The sequence below is a fragment of the Puma concolor genome, chromosome A1 (assembly GCF_028749965.1).
Source record: "Puma concolor isolate L17-30 chromosome A1, mPumCon1.1.hap2, whole genome shotgun sequence".
In the NCBI taxonomy this organism is placed as follows: Eukaryota; Metazoa; Chordata; class Mammalia; order Carnivora; family Felidae; genus Puma; species Puma concolor.
In genome coordinates this window covers 104025799-104044601 of record NC_141667.1, presented here as the reverse complement: position 1 = coordinate 104044601, position 18803 = coordinate 104025799, and the positions used below count along the sequence as shown (strand labels likewise).

Below are 18803 nucleotides of genomic sequence, written 5' to 3'. Positions count from 1 at the left end.
CACACATGGAAACATAATCACAGTCTATGCTGTAAATATATCCATCACCCTCATTGTCAAATGTTTTTTTTTTTTTTTTTTAACGTTTTATTTTGAGACAGAGAGAGACAGAACATGAACAGGGGAGGGTCAGAGAGAGAGGGAGACACAGAATCTGAAACAGGCTCCAGGCTCCGAGCTGTCAGCACAGAGCCCGACGCGGGGCTCGAACTCACGGGACCGTGAGATCATGACCTCAGCGGAAGTCGGACACTTAACGGACTGAGCCACCCAGGCACCCCTTGTCAAATGTTTTTCTGCAGCAATTGACATAATCATGTGGTTTTAGGTTTTTACTGTTAATAGAGTGTATGGCATTGGTTGATTATCGGATATTAAACCAACCTTGCATTTTTGGAATGACTCCCACTTGGTCATGGTGCATAATCCCTTTTATATGTTGCTGGATTCAGTTTGTTAGTATTTTGTTGGATTTTTGCACTTCTATTCATAAGAGATGTTGTCTTTAGCTTTGTTTTTGTTTGTTTGTATTTGTGCCATGACTGTGGTTTTGGTATCAGGACAAGACTGGTCTCATACGATTAGTTGGGGAGGGTTTTTTACTCTGCAAACTTTTGGAAGAGTTTGTGAAATACTGATGTTAATTCTTCTTTAAACATAGGATAGAATTCAACATTGAAGCCATTTGGTCTTGGGCTTTGTGGGTAGTTTCTGATACTAATTCAATCTCTTTACTTGTTATGGGTGTACTCAGATTGTGTATTTTTTTTTCTTGAGTCAGTTTCAGTAGTGAGAGTGTTTCTAGGGAATTGTCCATTTCATTTCCTTTATACAATTTGTTTCACACAATCATTCATTGTATTTCTTTATAATAGTTTCATTTTTTAAAATTGGGTAATTTATAGTTCATGTTTCATTCCTGATTTTAGAAATTTGAGTTCTCTCTTTTTTCTTGGTCAGTCAAGGTAAATATTTGTCAATTTGTTGATATTTTCAAAGAAGCAGCTTTTGGTTTCATTGATTTTCTGTTGTCTTTCTATTCTCTTTCACTAACTTCTGCTCTATTATTTCCTCTTTCTTCTTGCTTTAGGTTTAGTTTGCTCTTCTTTTTTCAGTTCCTTACAATTGAAGATTATTTATTTATCTGAAATTAAATTTAAAAAAAAAATATAGGTATTTACTGCTATAAATTTCCCTCTGAGCACTGCTTTATCTCCATTCCACAAATTTTTATATGCTGTGTTTTTATTTTCACTCATCTTAAGTTATTTTCTAATTTCCTTTGTGGTGATTTCTTTTTTGACTCATTGGTTATTTAAGAGTGTGTTATTTAATTTCTGCACTTACGAATTCTTCAAATTTCCTTGTGTCATCAATTTCTATTTCATTCCACTATAGTTGGAGAACATAATCTATTTTCAATCTTGTTGATTTATTGAGGCTCATTTTACAGCTTAATGTATGGTGTCTTCTGGAGAATGTTCCATGTGTACTTGATAAGACTGTGTGTTTGCTACTTTTGGGCAATGTGTTCTTAAAGTGATCTGATAGGTCTAGTTGCTTTATGATGTCATACATTATAAAGTTGGCTTGTACAATCTTGGATATATTACATAACGGAAATTATGAAGAAATTCTCAACAAAATATTCTGAAGGGGATGTGACTGGGGCTTTGCCGGCCTCACTATGTCTGCCATTTTTAATTTTCAGAGTCGGTTGACTGTAATCTTGCTGCTTACGTATTCCTGTGCTTATATCCCATCCTTGGCACACAGCCTCCTGGACAGAAATAAAACTGGATTGTTGGGTATATTTTGGAAATGCTCCAGAATTGGTGAACAGAAGAGTCTTTATGTTGCAGTATGCTGTATAGTGATGGCCTTCAGCTTCCTCTTCATACAGTAGCCTGGGAAAATATCATAATTTAATTGCCATCAGATTTCAGTATGAAAAAAGGATTTATCTGCAGAAAATAATGGAATGAATGGTTAGCTCTTTTATCTTAGAACATTGAATGAGATAAATTTTCAGCTGCTGTTGTCTATTTTTGTTGTTGGATCAATGTTCTGAAAAAATAAGATGTAAGCATTTAATACTCAGAGTTTAACATGTCTGTAGCAATCAGCCTCGTTATTGTCACTACAACATTACATTTTGCAAATGTTATTCTGTTGTGTCAGATACCAGTTTGTAGTGAGGTTATATTTATATCTTATGTCTCTAAGGCATATAATAGAAAACAAAATTGATAAAGTACTCAAGTTCCTTTCATTGTGATTTGGAAATGAGAAATCTTTACAGAATGAGAAAAAAAATATTCTGAGGGAATCCATGAATTTTGATAATTATCTCTACCTGGTGGGACTGTGATTGGCTTTCCCCCTTATTCTCTTTTCCTATATTTTCCATGTTTGTTGTGACGAGCATGTATTATGTAATACTGATAAAATAAACTTAAATTAAAAAATCAGACAAAATGGAAGTATACAGTTGGAGAGACTTACTGAAGGAGGTAATGAAATTCTGGTAAGATTAATCCAGATATATTTCTCACCAAAAAGCATTGTGCGAACAGCAGGTCCTCAGTAGCTGTATGTTGAATCGAATATGATAGCTTTCCATCTGTCCAAACATTAAATATAAATATCAGGAATTGACTGGTCACTTTGGCTTTCATGTTAAACTTGTAGACTTAGCGCAGCTCATATGTGTAAGGTGTGAGAAAAGAAACCTCTAAGGATTGGACTCTTGAATCTTTCCTTTTTTGAGGATGAATCTCCTATTATCTGCCAACAGCCTTGCTGTTGTCAGTAAGATTGCCTGTTTTTGGATTTGGCAACTCCATAGCCAGTATTTTTTTATTTTATGCCAGAGGAATCTCAATTAAAGTTTTGCAGGCTATGTTTTGCTAATTGTTCAACATATTAGCAAATTTTAAGTTCCTACTCTATGAAATAATGATGTGTACTTGTTTCTGATTAGAGAACCAACAAAGATATTTGTTGGTTTATGTCCATGTTCGATCTGAAAAGTTTTGCAATGGTTTGAAGACGATGGAGTTATTTTCTACAACCTTCAAGGACTTTTGCTTTAGTGTACATTTTGGAAAGCTTAAAATACAGCATTGCCGTGACTTCTAACTGCTCCATTCTCGCTTGCAAGCAGAGCATTTGCAGAATCAGCATTTCTTGTAATAGGATCATGTTGTAAAATGTGGTGCCATCTGCAAATAGATTAATAATATGTGAGGCAGTGCCAGTTTTTATGCCTTATAATTTGGGATGATTCTCATCACAACTGTGAGGGGTTCTATTGTGAAAGCAGAAGGAATAAGTAGATTGCGGTCTTGATTCTCACTAGATTGCAGTCTAGACTACATTTATTTTGGGGCAAGGCTTAGGTTCTTACACAGAGAAATAATAACCTAAAACACATTTCTCTTAAATCCTATTTTCTTTCTATTTCTGAAGAAATACTCCCTCTAGGGGGTTTCTAAATGCATAAATTAGAGGAAAACAATTTCCCTTCTGTTTTATTCTTCATTTGGCCTCTGAAAATTTATCATTGGAATATTTAAGTTGTTAACTGAGGAGCTTCAGGATACCAGCAGGCTACTCTGGACCAAAAAAGCTGATGATTATGTCTCCCTTAAGTTTTGAGAGGAATGTTTTAATATAAGGGTTGGAGGAGGCATGACGGTGCCCTGGGTAGAAACTGATGCACCTTCAAACCAAGTATTCTTGAAGTGTTTGACCTGAATTTATTTAGGGGAAAAGCTGAGCACTCTGTGGACTAAGGAGGACACTTCAGACCCCTGTTTTTAGTTTAGTTTAGTTTAGTTTAGTTTAGTTTTTTTAGCTCTGATCCCAGACTTCCATACCATACTCAGTGTAACAAAGATCTTGCAATGAATTTGAGCACTATTTTTTGCTTTTTAATGGAATAAGGAAAAGATAATGAAAAACACTTGTGGAACCATCATATGAAACAAAAAAAATTGAATATTTGGTCATATTTGCTTCATATCTTCTCTCTATTTTTATTTCTTTGTTTTAAAAAGTTCATTTATTTATTTTGAGAGACAGACAGAGAGAGAGAGAGAGAGAAGGCGAGGCAGAGAGAGAGAGAGAGGGAGAGAGAGAAACCCAAGTAGACTCTGTGCCATCAGTGCAGAGCCTGACGCGGGGCTCGATCCCACGAACCATGAGATCATGACCTGAGCCAAAATAAAGAGTCAGAAGTCAGAACCACCCAGGGGCTCCATCTCTGTATCTTTTAAATAGGATAAAATATTACACATAAAGGTGAAGGCCCATTTCCCCTCACTCTCCCCAGAGGAAATGCTATCATGAATTTGGCTGTGAATCGAGTCCATATGTATATACTTTTATGAATCTGTAAACAATATGGAATGATGCTGTGCATTTTTGACATTTATATGAATGGTAGTATCCTTCATGCAATGTTCCAAAACAGGTTTTTTTCCCCACTAAATGTTGTGTTTTTAAGCACTATCCTGATTGGTTTCCCGGAAACTTGCCCAACAAATCCACCCTTGAATTTGCCTCTGTTAATTTGTGAAGTCCATCATTAGGATACTCTTATAATATCCAGTTTGAAGACTTATTTATATGTTAAACAAAGATTTCTCTAACTTATAAGGATTCTTAAAATATTTAAGTTGGAGGATTCTACCTAAAATCAACGCTTAGCTTAATAAAAAAGAGGGGCGCCTGGGTGGCTCAGGCAGTTGGGCCTCTGACTTTGGCTCAGGTCATGATTTCATGGTTCATGGGTTCGAGACCCATGTCAGGTTCTGCGCTGGCAGTGCAGAGCCTTCTTGGGTTTCTCTCTCTCTCCCTCTCGCTCTCTGCCCCTCTCCCACTTGTGTTCTCTCTCTCTCAAAATAAATAAACTTAAAAAAATAAGGAACAAAAACTGTCATCACAGATGTGTTTTTGCACCGTAAAGCAAAAACACTAATGTCTTTGGATTTGGGATATTCATTTTTATTAAGAATAAAAACCATTTATCAGACCCCAATTTAAAAGAAAGTAGCTTGGCCGGTTAAGCATTTGACTTCGACTCAGGTCATGATCTTGCAGTTCGTCAGTTTGAGCCTCCCATCGGGCTTTGTGCTGACAGCTCAGAGCCTGGAGGCTACTTCAGATTCTGTGTGTCCCTCTCTCTGCCCTCCCCCCCCAAAAATAAATAAACATTAAAAAATAAAAAAAAAGAAAGTAACTATACTGTAAATACAACATAAACTAGATATTTAAGGAATGGGTAAAATGACAAAACGAAATGTTTCTATATGTATTTTATCTTCAGTACATTTTGTACTACGCAATGAAGCTAGAATTACATAAATCATCCCGTGTTTGTTATTTATTGTAATTTCTGCGAATGTGAGAATTGAAAATAGGAATTACTTAGAAAGTGCATAAATTTTCTGTTTAGTTGCAAGTAGCTGAAGCTTCCTGCGGTTGCCATTTCGGCAGTCCCCACTGGGTGGCAGCAGCAGCCTGCTCAACCCCCCAGCACTGGCAGCATCCAACATGGCATCCTTTCCGGTTCTGGTAGCCAGAAAGCTGTAATTATGTGGATTCTGAGTTGGAAGGCAGGATGGTTATTTAGAGGGACTCCCTCAAAATATTGTTAATATAGCATTGTGTAATCATAGTAGTATTGATGCATGTATCATGGAGGGTTTTTTTTTCCTTCTAATTTCTTTTTCTCCCCCTCCAAATAAACATTTTCTCCCATCTGTGTGGGCAACTGTGTATATACAAATAATCATTTTATCTCAAACCCACCACAGTATGAGCCAAGATATTGTCAAATATTAAACAAACACAATATGAGAAACATCGCCTCCCCCACTGAGATGCTGTAAACTACCGTTTAAGTGACAGGAGAGGTGCCAGTTTCTTTGGGAATGCTTTCTTACTCATTGTGAGAGCGTCACTTCCTAAGAGCGTGTGGCACTGAAGGATTTACTCAGTCTTTGTAATGGCTATGGAATGGCTATATGGCACATGCCACTCCCCTTAATGTCCGCTGAGATTCAGAGATTGTTGGGATGCAGAGTATTTCCAGCTTGCGTTAGTAATGTGCTTTTATAAGATGGACAACTGTAGAATAAGGGTGGCATTAGCGATTTCATTTAGGAAGACATCCAACTCTGCTTTTAGGAGCCCTCTACCTCGTATGTTGCTTCTAATAATGAGTGATGATCCTTGAAACCCCAGATATTGGCAACTACGCGGGGTCCTTCTAAGAGAGGAGAGTGTTTTAATTGGGTTTAGTGATTCACGTTTTTCGAGGTGAGTTTCCCCAGCCCTGGGGATATGGGATGATGTGCGAGGCATTTGGCAAAGCACAGGACAGATGTGGCATATATTCTTCCAGGGTCGTACCTGCTCCTTGGACAATGTAACACATTGTTATTGGGTTCTTATAAGTAAATCTGGAATCGAAGGAACATTCACACTAATTTTAAGATAAAGTGCAAGTCTTCAGTGAAGCGTCTTGCTTGTGATGGGCTGCTTCACTTTATATCTTGCAGACATTCTGGAGCCACGTGTTTTCTCTCTCCTGCCTTCGGAAGAAATAGTAAATAGAAAGGAAGAAATTTGAGAAGCACTAACCAATTAGCATGGATTTATTTAACATTAGCACCCACCTGTTACCTATAGTAGAGCTGACACTGGCCATGAACCGTAGGACTAGGGCATTTTGAACGGCCGGTTGGTGTTTAGAGCGATGAGGCCTTGTGAGGCCCTAACAGGGCACCAAATTGGGAGTTTTTGGACAGAAGAGGGATGGCACCAGGGCACTGGCTGCCTCCTGATGGTCAGAGGCTCCATATATTTTACCGTTTTCCCATGAAATACCTGGGACCCTTCTTGGTCTCCAGACTTCTTCCCCTGATATTTTTTCTCCTTAGCCTGGTTACTTCCTTAATTAAATCACTCCTGATCTGCACAGGGGTCCACACCATCTGAAATGTGAATACTTGGCATTTGGACTCCTCCATTCTAGATCCTACCCATTCAGGACCATCTTGCTTAGGTCCCAGCCCTTCAGATCAGAGATGGTTTGGATCCTCTGGTACACCTTCTTAAGCCTTCCCGGGCTTCTCACCTGAACTCCTTACCTTGGCTTTTATGGCTCTTCGTGGTCTGGCTCTTGGCTTCTCTTCATTTCCCATTCTCCAGGCCCCCGGCGTGATTCAGACACACTGGTGTTCGCGCCGCTCCTCAAACGTTTCGAGTCATTCCTCTCTCAGGGCCTTGTCTTGCTGTTCGTTCTTCCAGGAACGCTCTCCTGATACCAGTTTGGGTTGCCGCCTCACATCTTCCACGCCCACCAACCAATGTGACTTGATGGGCGAGACCCCTTCCCAAATTACCTTCTTGACGTGGCCCCCTGTCACTCGTTACCACTTTATCTTGATTTTCTTGATTTCTTGATTTTCTTCACAGTCCTGATCACTACCTGCCATGTCATGTATTTATACATTCATCTATCTGCCTTCCCCTTTCCCTCTGCCAGACCGTAAAATCCATTAGGGTGGGGCCATTATCTTGTTCACCGCTGTATCACCAGAACCGCAAATAGTGCCTGGCTTACAGTGAGTGCTCAAAACAAATTTGTTGTACGGGTGGCTCAGCTCTGCCATTTTACAGATCTGAGCACTGAGGTCCAGGGATGTATATAAGGCCAGGGGCTAGCGAGTGGGAGAACTGGTGGGCTTCTTCTCTGATGGCTCCTATGAGGCTGACCATTTCCATTTCTGAGCATGATAGTGCCCACTCTCTGTACCTCTCCATCTCACAACTGACTGTGTCTTGCCTTGTCTTATTCCTAAGTTGCTTCATATGTGGGTCGTGTCTCCATAACTAGAATATAAGCACCTTGAAGGCAGGCACAGTGACCTTTTCTTGTATTTACGGTGTGTAGCACCTTGTCAGGAACCCAAAAGATGGTTAATGAATGATTATTAAATTCTTACTTTTTTTTTTTTTTTAAAAGAAGTGTTATCTGGAAAATGTATGCAATTTATATATTGAGGCTAATGGGTCGTTTTTTAGAGTCAGGAATCCTGAATGCTTTCTGTGATTTTTAAAAGGCTGTCTCTTTACTCCTGACTCTCATAGTTCTATAAATTTTGGGAAGAGCAAAAGATACGTTTCCTCTTTTGGCATTTAACATCAAAAAGAAATATTTGCTTTAGCAAGATGCGGTAAAACACATCTTGGGGGACCACAGAGCTGTCACCAGCACTGGGTTTTAGAAACGGCTGGCTAGTTTTATTACCAGTTAATGGCATTTGTAGTGGTGCTTTGGCAAATAACCATGAGAAATCAATTGTCAGGCATGGATGGTGTGAGAAAATGACTGTCAGTCTCTTGAAAACTCGCTGGGAATGAGGACTATGGGTCAGTAACTGCGTCAAGTGCGTGAAGACTAAGGCAAAGGGTTTACCCTGGGTGCGTGCTGTTCAAGAAGGAGGAAGATTTGGTGGTGCCTGATGCTAACGCGCCTCTTCTTCTCACCACGTACACAGTCACCCAGGAGGGCTCTGAGCAGCACCTTCTTTATCTGGCAGAATTATCCCATTTCATTCATCCTGCAAATATAAGGAGTGTTTTCAGCAGTGCCTGAGAAAATCCTGAGTCCTGGGTCTGAAAGATACTTCATTATAGTGGTTAAGAGGATATGTGTGTTTGAACCCTGCCTCTACCAGTTACTTGCTCTAAGATCTTGGGCAAGTTATTTAAGCTCTCGCTAAGCATGTTTTCTTCTCTGTTAAATGGAAATAAAAAATGGTACCAAACGCGTGGGTTGTTGTGTAAGTGAGGAGCTATAGGTGAAGTGCTTATCACATTATCTGACAAACAGGAAGGGGTCAAAGCACTTTATTTTTTTATGTTTATTTTTTAAAATGCTTTTATTATTTATTTTTGAGAGAGAGACAGAGTGTGAGTGGGGTAGGGGCAGAGAGAGAGGGAGACACAGAATCTGAAGCAGGCTCCAGGCTCTGAGCTGTCAGCACAGAGTCCAACATGGGACTCAAACCCATGAACTGTGAGATCATGACCTGAGCTGAAGTCGGATGCTTAACGGACTGAGCCACCCAGGTGCCCCTTTATTTTTTTATTTTTATTTTTTTAAATGTTTATTTTGAGAGACAGAGAGAGAGAGAGAAAGAGAGAGAGCACCTGTGCAAGTGGGGGAGAGGCAGAGAGGGAGAGAGAGAGCATCCCAAGGAGACCCCATGCTGTCACCACAGGGCCCAACGTGGGGCTTGATCTCACAGACTGTGAAAGCATTACCTGAGCGAAAATCATGAGTTAGATACTCAACCAACTGGGCCACCCAGGCGCCCCTAAAAGCATTTGATTTGTTTAATTAAAATTTGTAACATTTACTTATTTTTGAGAGACAGAGAGAGACAGAATGCAAGTGGGGGTGGGGCAGAGAGAGAGAGAAAGAGAGAGAGAGAGAGAGGCAGAATCCCAAGCAGGCTCCAGGCTCTGAGCCCGATGCAGGGCTTGAACTCATGAACCATGAGATCATGACCTGAGCTGAAGTGGGTTGCTTAACTGACTGAGCCACTCAGGTCCCTCAAAGCATTTTAAATAAGTAAATACATGTGCTTGAGTAAAGAAGGGAGGAACCAGTCCAGCCAGTAGTTTTCCTGTCCTCCCAAACTATCCTGCTTATTTCTACCCCAGCTCCCCCTGCCCCCCAACTTCCCTAAGAAACGAGTCACAATTCTTTGGGATACTGGTTCACTCCTCAGTCAGCAACCCAGCAGAATTATTTTTCCTAGCCATTTCAGGCTCTGTGCTTGCAGATACCAAGTTACCTGGATTGGAGGTGAGTACAGAGCTAGGTGAAAACTGTTGAAGCGACCCAGGCCAGGAAGCCACCTGCCCTCACCAAATCTTTGGGGAGCGAAAGTGGCCCTGATGCCAAGGGTGGCCATCCGTTCCCTCTCCAGGGAGAGCAAGACCCCAAACTGAGGCTTACCGTGAGATTCTGGGTACTGAGGCAAACTTAGATTTGCAGTTCTGAAGTGAGCTGGGAGCCCAGCTCTTTGAGGGTCAATTTCACGCATGATTTCTTTGCGTAAAGTATCCACAGCGAGCGGAAGTATTGGAGAATGTAAATTTGGGCAGAGGACGATCCTCTTTTAAGATTGGGCGCATTGGTTGCAGGGCTAAGCACTGGCCCACTGACAATAAATACGCTGCCTCTGATCTCTGGGTTCCTTGTTGGTTGACAAGCTCTTACAGAAACAAAGGAAGTGGTGGCCTAAAAGGGACTGTCCCTTGTGGGGACCGTAAGTAGCTGGGATTGTTACCATCTGCTCATCTCAATTCAAATATTTAACAGGAGGTTGAAAACACAGACGTTACTATGAAATTACCGGTTTATCTCCTGAACTGAATTTCTGTCGAGGAGGGGGAGGGGTCCTTTGTGGTAAGCTTCTGTTTTTCAGTTTTGGAGACTGCCAGGAGATGGCGCTAGGGCTTGGTTCTTAATGAATCCTTGGCGCACCAAAGAAAAGAAAATGCTTGGTGTAGTCTGTCTTTTGACAAAACCTTTCTTTCTCGGGAAATCTGAACAGAAACCCTGGCCTTGGCATTCCTCGGGTTAAATGCTCATCTCTTTTCATTTGGCAAAGAATTGAGTTTCTTGTCATGGTGCCCTACATTTTCAGTTAGAGAATCTCCATCATTGGATCTTGCTGCTTCTGGTGTTGTCCCGGAATATTTGCTAACGAAAAACAGAATCAAGCTTGGGGATTTTAAATGAATAAGATTAGAACTTTCCAGTAGGTTGCATGAAAAAAATACTAGAGATCGTGTTATTTGGAAAAGAGTAGGTGTTTTGGAGTATACCTTTTTTTTTTTTTTTTTTTTTTTTCCTTTTTAGATCCTTTTCACTAAATCTGCTGCAGTTAGCTCAGGAGCCAATATAGCTGATGCAAGAGATTCCAGCACTTTCTACCAGGCAGTGTTTATACTTCAGGGCTGATCTCCTACCAAGATTAATAAAAATAACCACCACAACATAAAAACTGCTTTATGGGCTTGCTTCCTGCATGCCACTGCTGGTGCTGAGCACGAGGCACTCATCGTATCATTTAATCCTTGTGATAATCTTCTGGAATACATACTCTATCATCACATTCTTCAGGCCAGAAAATTGGAGCTTAGGTTCTATAATCTGCCCAAAGCCACTCAACTAGAGCAGGGGTTGAAATCCAGAAATATGATTCCACGTCCTCATGTTGGACCACTGTGCCCACTGAAGCAGAGACTGTGGGGGATAACTGGGCACCCTGGAGGGAGTGCTCAGTGGTTCCAGGGAGCTCAGTGGGCTGAGAGCACACAGGTATAGAGGTGTGGGAGTCAGCACTGAGCCACATCACATGGTTTCTCGCATCCGGGGACACAGGATTCAAGCTTCTGAGACCTGCACAATCTGAGCTCTGCTTCCCTCCCCTCTCCTGCTTGACTGCCACTCTTCAGGTACTTTTCTTTTTCCGTAATTTGCTAAGCCCATTTCTACCTCAGGGCCTTTGCACCTGCCGATCTTCTGCCTGGAGTTCTCTTCCCTCAAATCCTCACAGAGCTGGCTGTTTTTTCTCAGGGTCCAGTGTAGATATGACCTCCTTAGACAGCACTTTCTTGCCACATGATCTGATAAGGCTCCTCAGGTCTTTCTTATCCTATCACTCTCTTTCATCCTTTTCCTTGCCCTTGTGATGATCTCTGTGTTCTCAATTCATTAGCTGGTTTGTTTACCTGGATATTATGTTTTCCCTCTCATTAGAATGTAAGCTCTGTGAGATAGGGATCCTGACAGTCTGGTTCATTGCTGTATTCCTAGAACCTAGAACACTCCCAACACAGAGGAGGTGACTAATAAATATTTATTAATTGAATATGGTGGGAAGATGTGATAGTGATGGGATAGGTCATGGGAGGCGTGGTGTCACCCATCAGGAAGCTCCCAGTACCATTGGAAAGTCCAGGCTGGCATGAAACATTTGATGATCAATCCCTGGCAAAAGTCAGGGAAGCCATATTTAAAGTAGTGGTTAAAAAACATAGACCTGGGGCTTAGCTGCCTGGGTTTACATCCTGACTCTGATACCCACTGGCTGTGTGACCTTGGCTAAATTATCTCGCTCTTTTGTGCCTCAGTTTCCTCATCAGTAGGTTGAATAATAATAATGATAATAATAGTAATGCCCACCTCATGTGATTGTTATGAGGATTAAATGAGCTGATGGGTGTGGTGTGCTTGGATGCTGCCTGGCAGAGCGCTCTACAAATAACTGTCAAATACATAAAAGTATAATCAAGCAAAAACCCTGTGACTGTAGAAATTTGGACAAAGGAAAATGTTAGTGTGGGGAAAGGCCCTGCTTCTTGGAGGAACCTGGATTGGATTCGATTGTGTTTGGATTGAGGGAGACAGGGGAGTAGGAGGGAAAGTTTGCATTTGTTCTGGTCCCTAATTGCTGTGCAGATAGAGATTCAAGAGGGGTTTTTTGAACATGAGGAAAATGATTGACAGACATTCTTCCCCACCCCTCCATCACCTATCCCCCAAAGTATTCTAGGAATTCACTATATATAATGGGATTTTTTTAGAGCATTCATATTGTTCGGATTTAGCACATAACAGTGATTCTCTTCAAAGTAAACAACCCATAGCCTCTTCCCCTCAAGCCAAGGTCCTAGATGAAGAACAGGCTCTGAAGTGAATCTCAGTTGGGTCTAGGGTGATTCAACTTGGGAGAAATGCAAATTCCTTACTCTTTTCTCTTGATTAAGTTCAAGCGACATGCACTGAGCACTAACTTTGTGCAAGGTAGATATGCAGAGTGTGGAGAGGGTGATAAACAACGACAATCCTGATGACATAAGGATCTGGAAGAAGTTTCAAATTAATGGTGATCCAGAGCCTGGAGCACAGTGTGTAGGGTTTGGTTTTCCCAAAGGGGAAACCAAAATGGAAGCAGAGAGAGGAACAAGACAGAAACCACAGTCCCAGGTCAGGACTACATGGCACAGAGTAACATGGGCTCACAGGCCCCAAGTGGAGGTGGCTCGGGGTGAGATGGAAGCATCTAATGATAACAGCAACATTGACAGCAAAGCAGAATGTTCATTTTTGTATCAGAGAGGGTGACTTCTGGACGAGGGCTTTGTGCATTTTGAACAAGGTGGGAGAAAAATGGAAAGAAGCCTGCTCTCAGCTATAAAGTGGACCTCAAAGCTTTTCTATTGATCGAAGGGAAATAATTACGATGATATCAGGAGAAGAGTCAATGGACTGCCAACACAGAACTACAGGTCTGATTTATGAAATCTCACCCACTCCCAACACATGGCCTCAGGACACAGTGGCAAATAATAGCATTTAATTAAAACACATAAAGCAGAAGTGTCAATGACAGCATATGTCAAAATCAATAAAATGCTAATTTCTAAAGATTGTGTTTGCATGGGGTCTCAAAATTCCACAACAAAGAGCCTTTGTGGAAGGGAGCAGTCTTCCATTTCCTGTGGCTGGGATTATAGACCTGGGAGGTCCTCCAGCTCAAATCCCTATGCAGAAGATAAACTGAGGCCCAGAGAACTGATAGTTTCATAATAGATGTAGTAGTAGGATGATAATCTGACTTTCAGCCTGCGGTTTTTCATCCTCTCCACCCTCTCTCTTTGAGTCCCAGAATTATTGGCAGGAATGCCCTCCCTCACTTCACAGCAGATGCCTGGATACCACCCCATGCCCCAGCTGATGGAAGAAATCTACCCACAGGGGCACAGGTGCCTCTAAATCTTCTCATAACACATGACATCTTCCTTGCCTGACTGCATCTTGACAAAGGTTTTTAATTGGCAACCTGCAGTGTGACATTTCTAAGTAGAATTGATTCTTTGTGCCTGTAGGTCCCCTCCCAGGCTCTTGGATTTTGGCAGAGCGCTCAAAACATCAGCCTTGCAATCCACTTTATCTTACTGAGATGCATTCTTGGAGGGCAAGAATGGTAGAGGAAACAAATTCTCTTTTAATTCATTTAGAACATAATTCAGTTTTGCAATGAATACGATTTTCTTCCATCCAGGTGATATCACTGGGTTAAATGCTAGTAATCCAAGTAGATTGTGTGGTTTTAGGATTGCATGGGGTTTCCATCACTTTCCAGCTCGCGGTCTAAAATTTGGGCATAGAGTACTGGAAACTCTGACTTTTCAAGACGTTGCTTGGCATTGATATCATTGACTAAAATGGAAAATGGGATATGCCTCAAGTCTTAATTGCCTTTGCATGCTTTGACTGGTGAGTCTTATCAAGGATCAACAGTGAAGAAAATAATATTTGGGTTTGTAGAAATGTGGGACTGAGGTGGGCATGGAAATTTCAACCCTAGGATGTCTGATTTCTTCTCACTCCCAGATTCCAGCTGCAAATGCTAACTTTGCCATTGCTCACAGACCAGAGAATGGGTATTCCTTCAGTGGAACATGATCTGTGCTTTTCTGGTTATTTGGTTCTCTACTGAATGCTCATGAATTCAGGTAGAGGGTGTCTCTGTGTGCAGGTAATTTTGTAACATGGACAAAGAGACCAGGAACTGCTTGGCAAATCCTGCCCAAATTAGAGGTTCTCCCAAACTTTCTAAATGAAAGGGGCTCAGCAATACTGATCTGGTTCAAAGGTGGCAACTAGGGAGTTTGTTCTGTAGCAGAACTTGCATGGTACTTTATTTTTCATTAAAATTTTTTTTTTTAACATTTATTCATTTTTGAGAGACAGAGAGAGACAGAGCACAAGCACGGGAGGGGCAGAGAGAGAGAGGGAGACATAAAATCCAAAGCAGGCTCCAGGTTCTGAGCTGTCAACAGAGAGCCTGACACAGGACTCGAACTCACAAACTGCGAGATCATGACCTGAGCTGAAGCTGGACGCCCCTGCGTGGTACTTTAAAATGCCATTTATTAGAAATTTATTTTGTGGGCATGATTCATTTAATCCTCAAAACAATCCTCTGGCAGATATCCTCTTCTTAATCCCACCATTCTGACTTCCATTTGAGGCACTGTAACTTGCCCAAGGTCATAGGCAGGTGGCAAAGAAAGGAGTCAGGGCGCCTGCGTGGCTCAGTCGGTTGAGTGTCTGACTCTTGATCTCAGCTCAGGTCTCAATCTCAGAGTTGTGAGTTCAAGTCCCATGTCGGGCTCCATGCTGGGTATGAAGCCTACTTGGAAAAAAAAAAAAAAAAAGGACTCAAGTCATTGTGGTTTTACTTCAAAACCTGTGTGTTTGACACTACACCACCCTGCCTTTCATTTACAATCATATTATCTGTTACTTAGATTACGTACTTGTTTACGGTGGCTGACAGAGATCATGGGTCTGGGATAGTTCCTCCACCCAAACCGCTTGCCTGAAGGTTCATAGCAGCAGGTGTTTACTCTGAAACGCTTTGTCTATAACTGAAAACAGGATGAATCCAAAGCAGTCTGTGAACTGAGAACCCACTGGAGCTACTGGAGATGAAAGCAAACAAAAAATTTATATGTCCAAATCCGACTGCCTGGAAATTAGCTCATAGCACAGGTGCTGTCTATGTAAGAGGTAAAATCTAGCTGGCAGGGAATCTGGTGGTAGAGGAAAGCACGAATTCTCACTGTCTATAAAAAACGATGTTTCCGTATTTGCCACAAAGTAAGACATATGAAGTGTTTTGAGGAGACCTCACAGGTATCTTGTTCAGGAGAATTCGAAAGACTAAACAAGGCTGTCTTTGTTATCACTCTAACAGTATTAGAGTGAAGAGAATACATGTGGCTAGTGCTGGAGAGAAGTCACCAGTGGGTGAAAAGAATCAGCTGAACAACTTTTGATACCAGGATAGCTGGTGAATCTGGAACTGGAGATCAACTTTAAGGGTGGTAACATCAAGTTAGGAGACTCAAGGAGACTTAATTGTATTTGAGTTCAAGGAGAGACCCCCTTGGCTTAAGCAGTCATCGAAGAGTTGATTAGTGAGAAAAATACTGAATCCTACATTTGCCCCAACTTTTTAATTATTAAAATGGTACAGTCTAATTTAAAGAAATTTACACAGAAGAAACTCCTTCATTTGTTCTACAAATATATATTTTTTAATTTTTTTAATGTCTATTTATTATATTTATTATTTTGAGAGAGAGAGAGAGAGAGAGAGAGAGAGAGACAGAGCATGAGTGGGGAAGGGACAGAGAGAGCGGGAGACACAGAGTCTGAAGCAGGCTCCAGTCTTGGATCTGTCAGCACAGAGCCCAATGCCAGGCTCCAACGCATGGACCGCAAGACCATGACCTGAGCTGAAGTCAGATGCTTAACTGACTGAGCCACCCAGGTGCTCCCACACATATTTTTTTAAACATTTATTTGTTTTTGAGAGAGAAAGAGAGCACAAATGGGGGAGGGGCAGAGAGAGGGAGCCTGAGGATCCAAGGTAGGCTCTATGCTGATAGCGGGGCTTGAATCCACAAACCATGAGTTCATGACCTGAGCTGAAATCAAGAGTCGGCCGCTCAGCTGACGGAGCCACCCAAGCATCCAGCGTTCTACAAATATTTTTGAAATATCTGCTATGTGGCAGACATGGTTTAGGTGCTTGGCAAAGAGCAGTGAGTGAAACAGACAAAAAGAGCTCCCTTGCAGAGCTCACACTCCAGCAGGGGAGACAGAGATAGTGAATTTAACAACTGAGCACAGTGCACAACTGGTAAGTTGGAAGATGACAAGTACTATTGGAAAAACAGGAGAGGGAGAGGAGGAGAGGGAATGGGGGCTGGGGCAGGGGTAGCTTTCTAATTTGAAAGAGTGGTTGGGATAGGCCTCACTGAGAAGTGACAGCGGAACAGAGATTTGCAGGAGGTGAAGGAGTAGGTCTTTGGGACATCGATGGGGAAGATGTTTTAGGCAGAGGCAGTGGCCTGTGCAGTGGTCCCGGTGCCTGGAAGAGCGTGGGTGAGGGAGAGAAGAGCTCATGGTGAGATTAGAGAGATAATGGGGACCAGGTCACGAGTGAGATGGGGAGCCACTGGAAGGGTTTGATCGGGGGTGTCAGATAACCTAGCTTTATATTTTCAAAGGATTACTCTCTGTGTGAAAAATAGACTGTGGGGGACAGGGGTATAACCAGTGAGGCCAGGTAGGGGGCTCACACAGCGATCCAGGTGAGAGGAGATGGTGGTGGCTTGGACCAGACTGGTAGCACTAGGGATGGTGAGAAATGCTAGGATTCTGGGTAATCTCTGAGCCAACATGGTTTTTGATGTACTAGATATTGGCTATAGAAGAAAAAGAAGAGTTAAAAGGTGGCTCCAAGTGTTTTCTCTTGAGCAGTTGCAAGAATGGCTTTGCCTTTGACTGTGATGGGGACTACTATAGGTAGAGGAGATTCTTGAGCAGCATACCGGTAGTTCAATTATTTTATTTTATTTTATTTTATTTTATTTTAATTTTAATTTTATTTTATTTTTTCCTTTTTTAATTTTATTTTTTATTTTTTAAAATTTACATCCAAATTAGCATATAGTGCAACAATGATTTCAGAAGTAGATTCCTTAGTAACCCTTACCCATTAAGCCCATCCCCCCTCCCACAACCCCTCCAGTAACACACGGTTTGTTTTCCATATTTATGAGTCTCTTGTGTTTTGTCCCCCTCCCTGTTTTTATATTATTTTTGTTTCCCTTCCTTTATGTTCATCTGTTTTGTCTCTTAAAGTCCTCATATGAGTGAAGTCATATGATTTTTGTCTTTCTCTGAGTGACTAACTTCACATAGCATAATAGCCTGTAGTTCCACCCATGTAGTTGCAAATGGCAAGATTTCATTCTTTTTGATTGCTGAGTAATACTCCATATTGTGTGTGTGTGTGTGTGTGTGTGTGTGTGTGTGTGTGTGTGTGTATGTGTGTATACAGGTATGTATATATACCCCATCTTCTTTATCCATTCATCCATCGACAGACATTTGGGCTCTTTCCATACTTTGGCTATTGTTGATAGTGATGCTATAAACATGGGGGTGCATGTGTCCCTTCGAAACAGCACACCTGTATTCCTTGGATCAATATCTAGTAGTGCAATTGCTGGGTCGTAGGGGAGCTCTATTTTTAGTTTTTTGAGGAACATCCATACTGTTTTCCAGAGTGGCTGCACCAGCTTGCATTCCCAGGTAGTTCAATTTTAGACACGGGAAATTTGAGGCATTCAAATGAAGATGATGAGTAGGAAGTTGGATATTATGGATCGGGATGTCAGGAGTGAGATTGGGCTGAATTGCTGGTTACATTATTTTATCTTTTTATCTAATAACATCTGTCTCTCCATTTATTGGATATTCCTTTTATATACGTGTCTTGATTTTTCTAACACACACAAACAAGCTGGTTATTACAGAGCACATCCAACACCAATGCCTGTTCGTGAGCATGTTTGCATGTGGTACACAAATAGTCTCATACACTGGGTCTACATCTGATGTGTTTATCTGTATACTTTTTCCTCCAAACATCACTTATCTTGTTCTTGCCAGGTCTCTGGTAATCAACAAGAATCACGAAGCACTCTGCTATGATTCAATGTAGATTTTTTGCCTAAGGTCGTATCTATTTCTGGGAAATGTAAACAGAAGGTGCCCTATTAAAGTTTAGTACTCAGGCCATTTTTAAGGGTTTTGATTCCAAGTGGTCAAAAACCAATAG

General features: G+C 41.4%; 1 pseudogene; it reads left to right on the top strand.

Annotated features, from left to right (window-relative positions):
- Positions 1-1658: 1658 nt before the first annotated feature.
- Positions 1659-2031, top strand: LOC112861531 (protein kish-A pseudogene; annotated as a pseudogene).
- The last annotated feature ends 16772 nt before the right edge of the window (positions 2032-18803 follow it).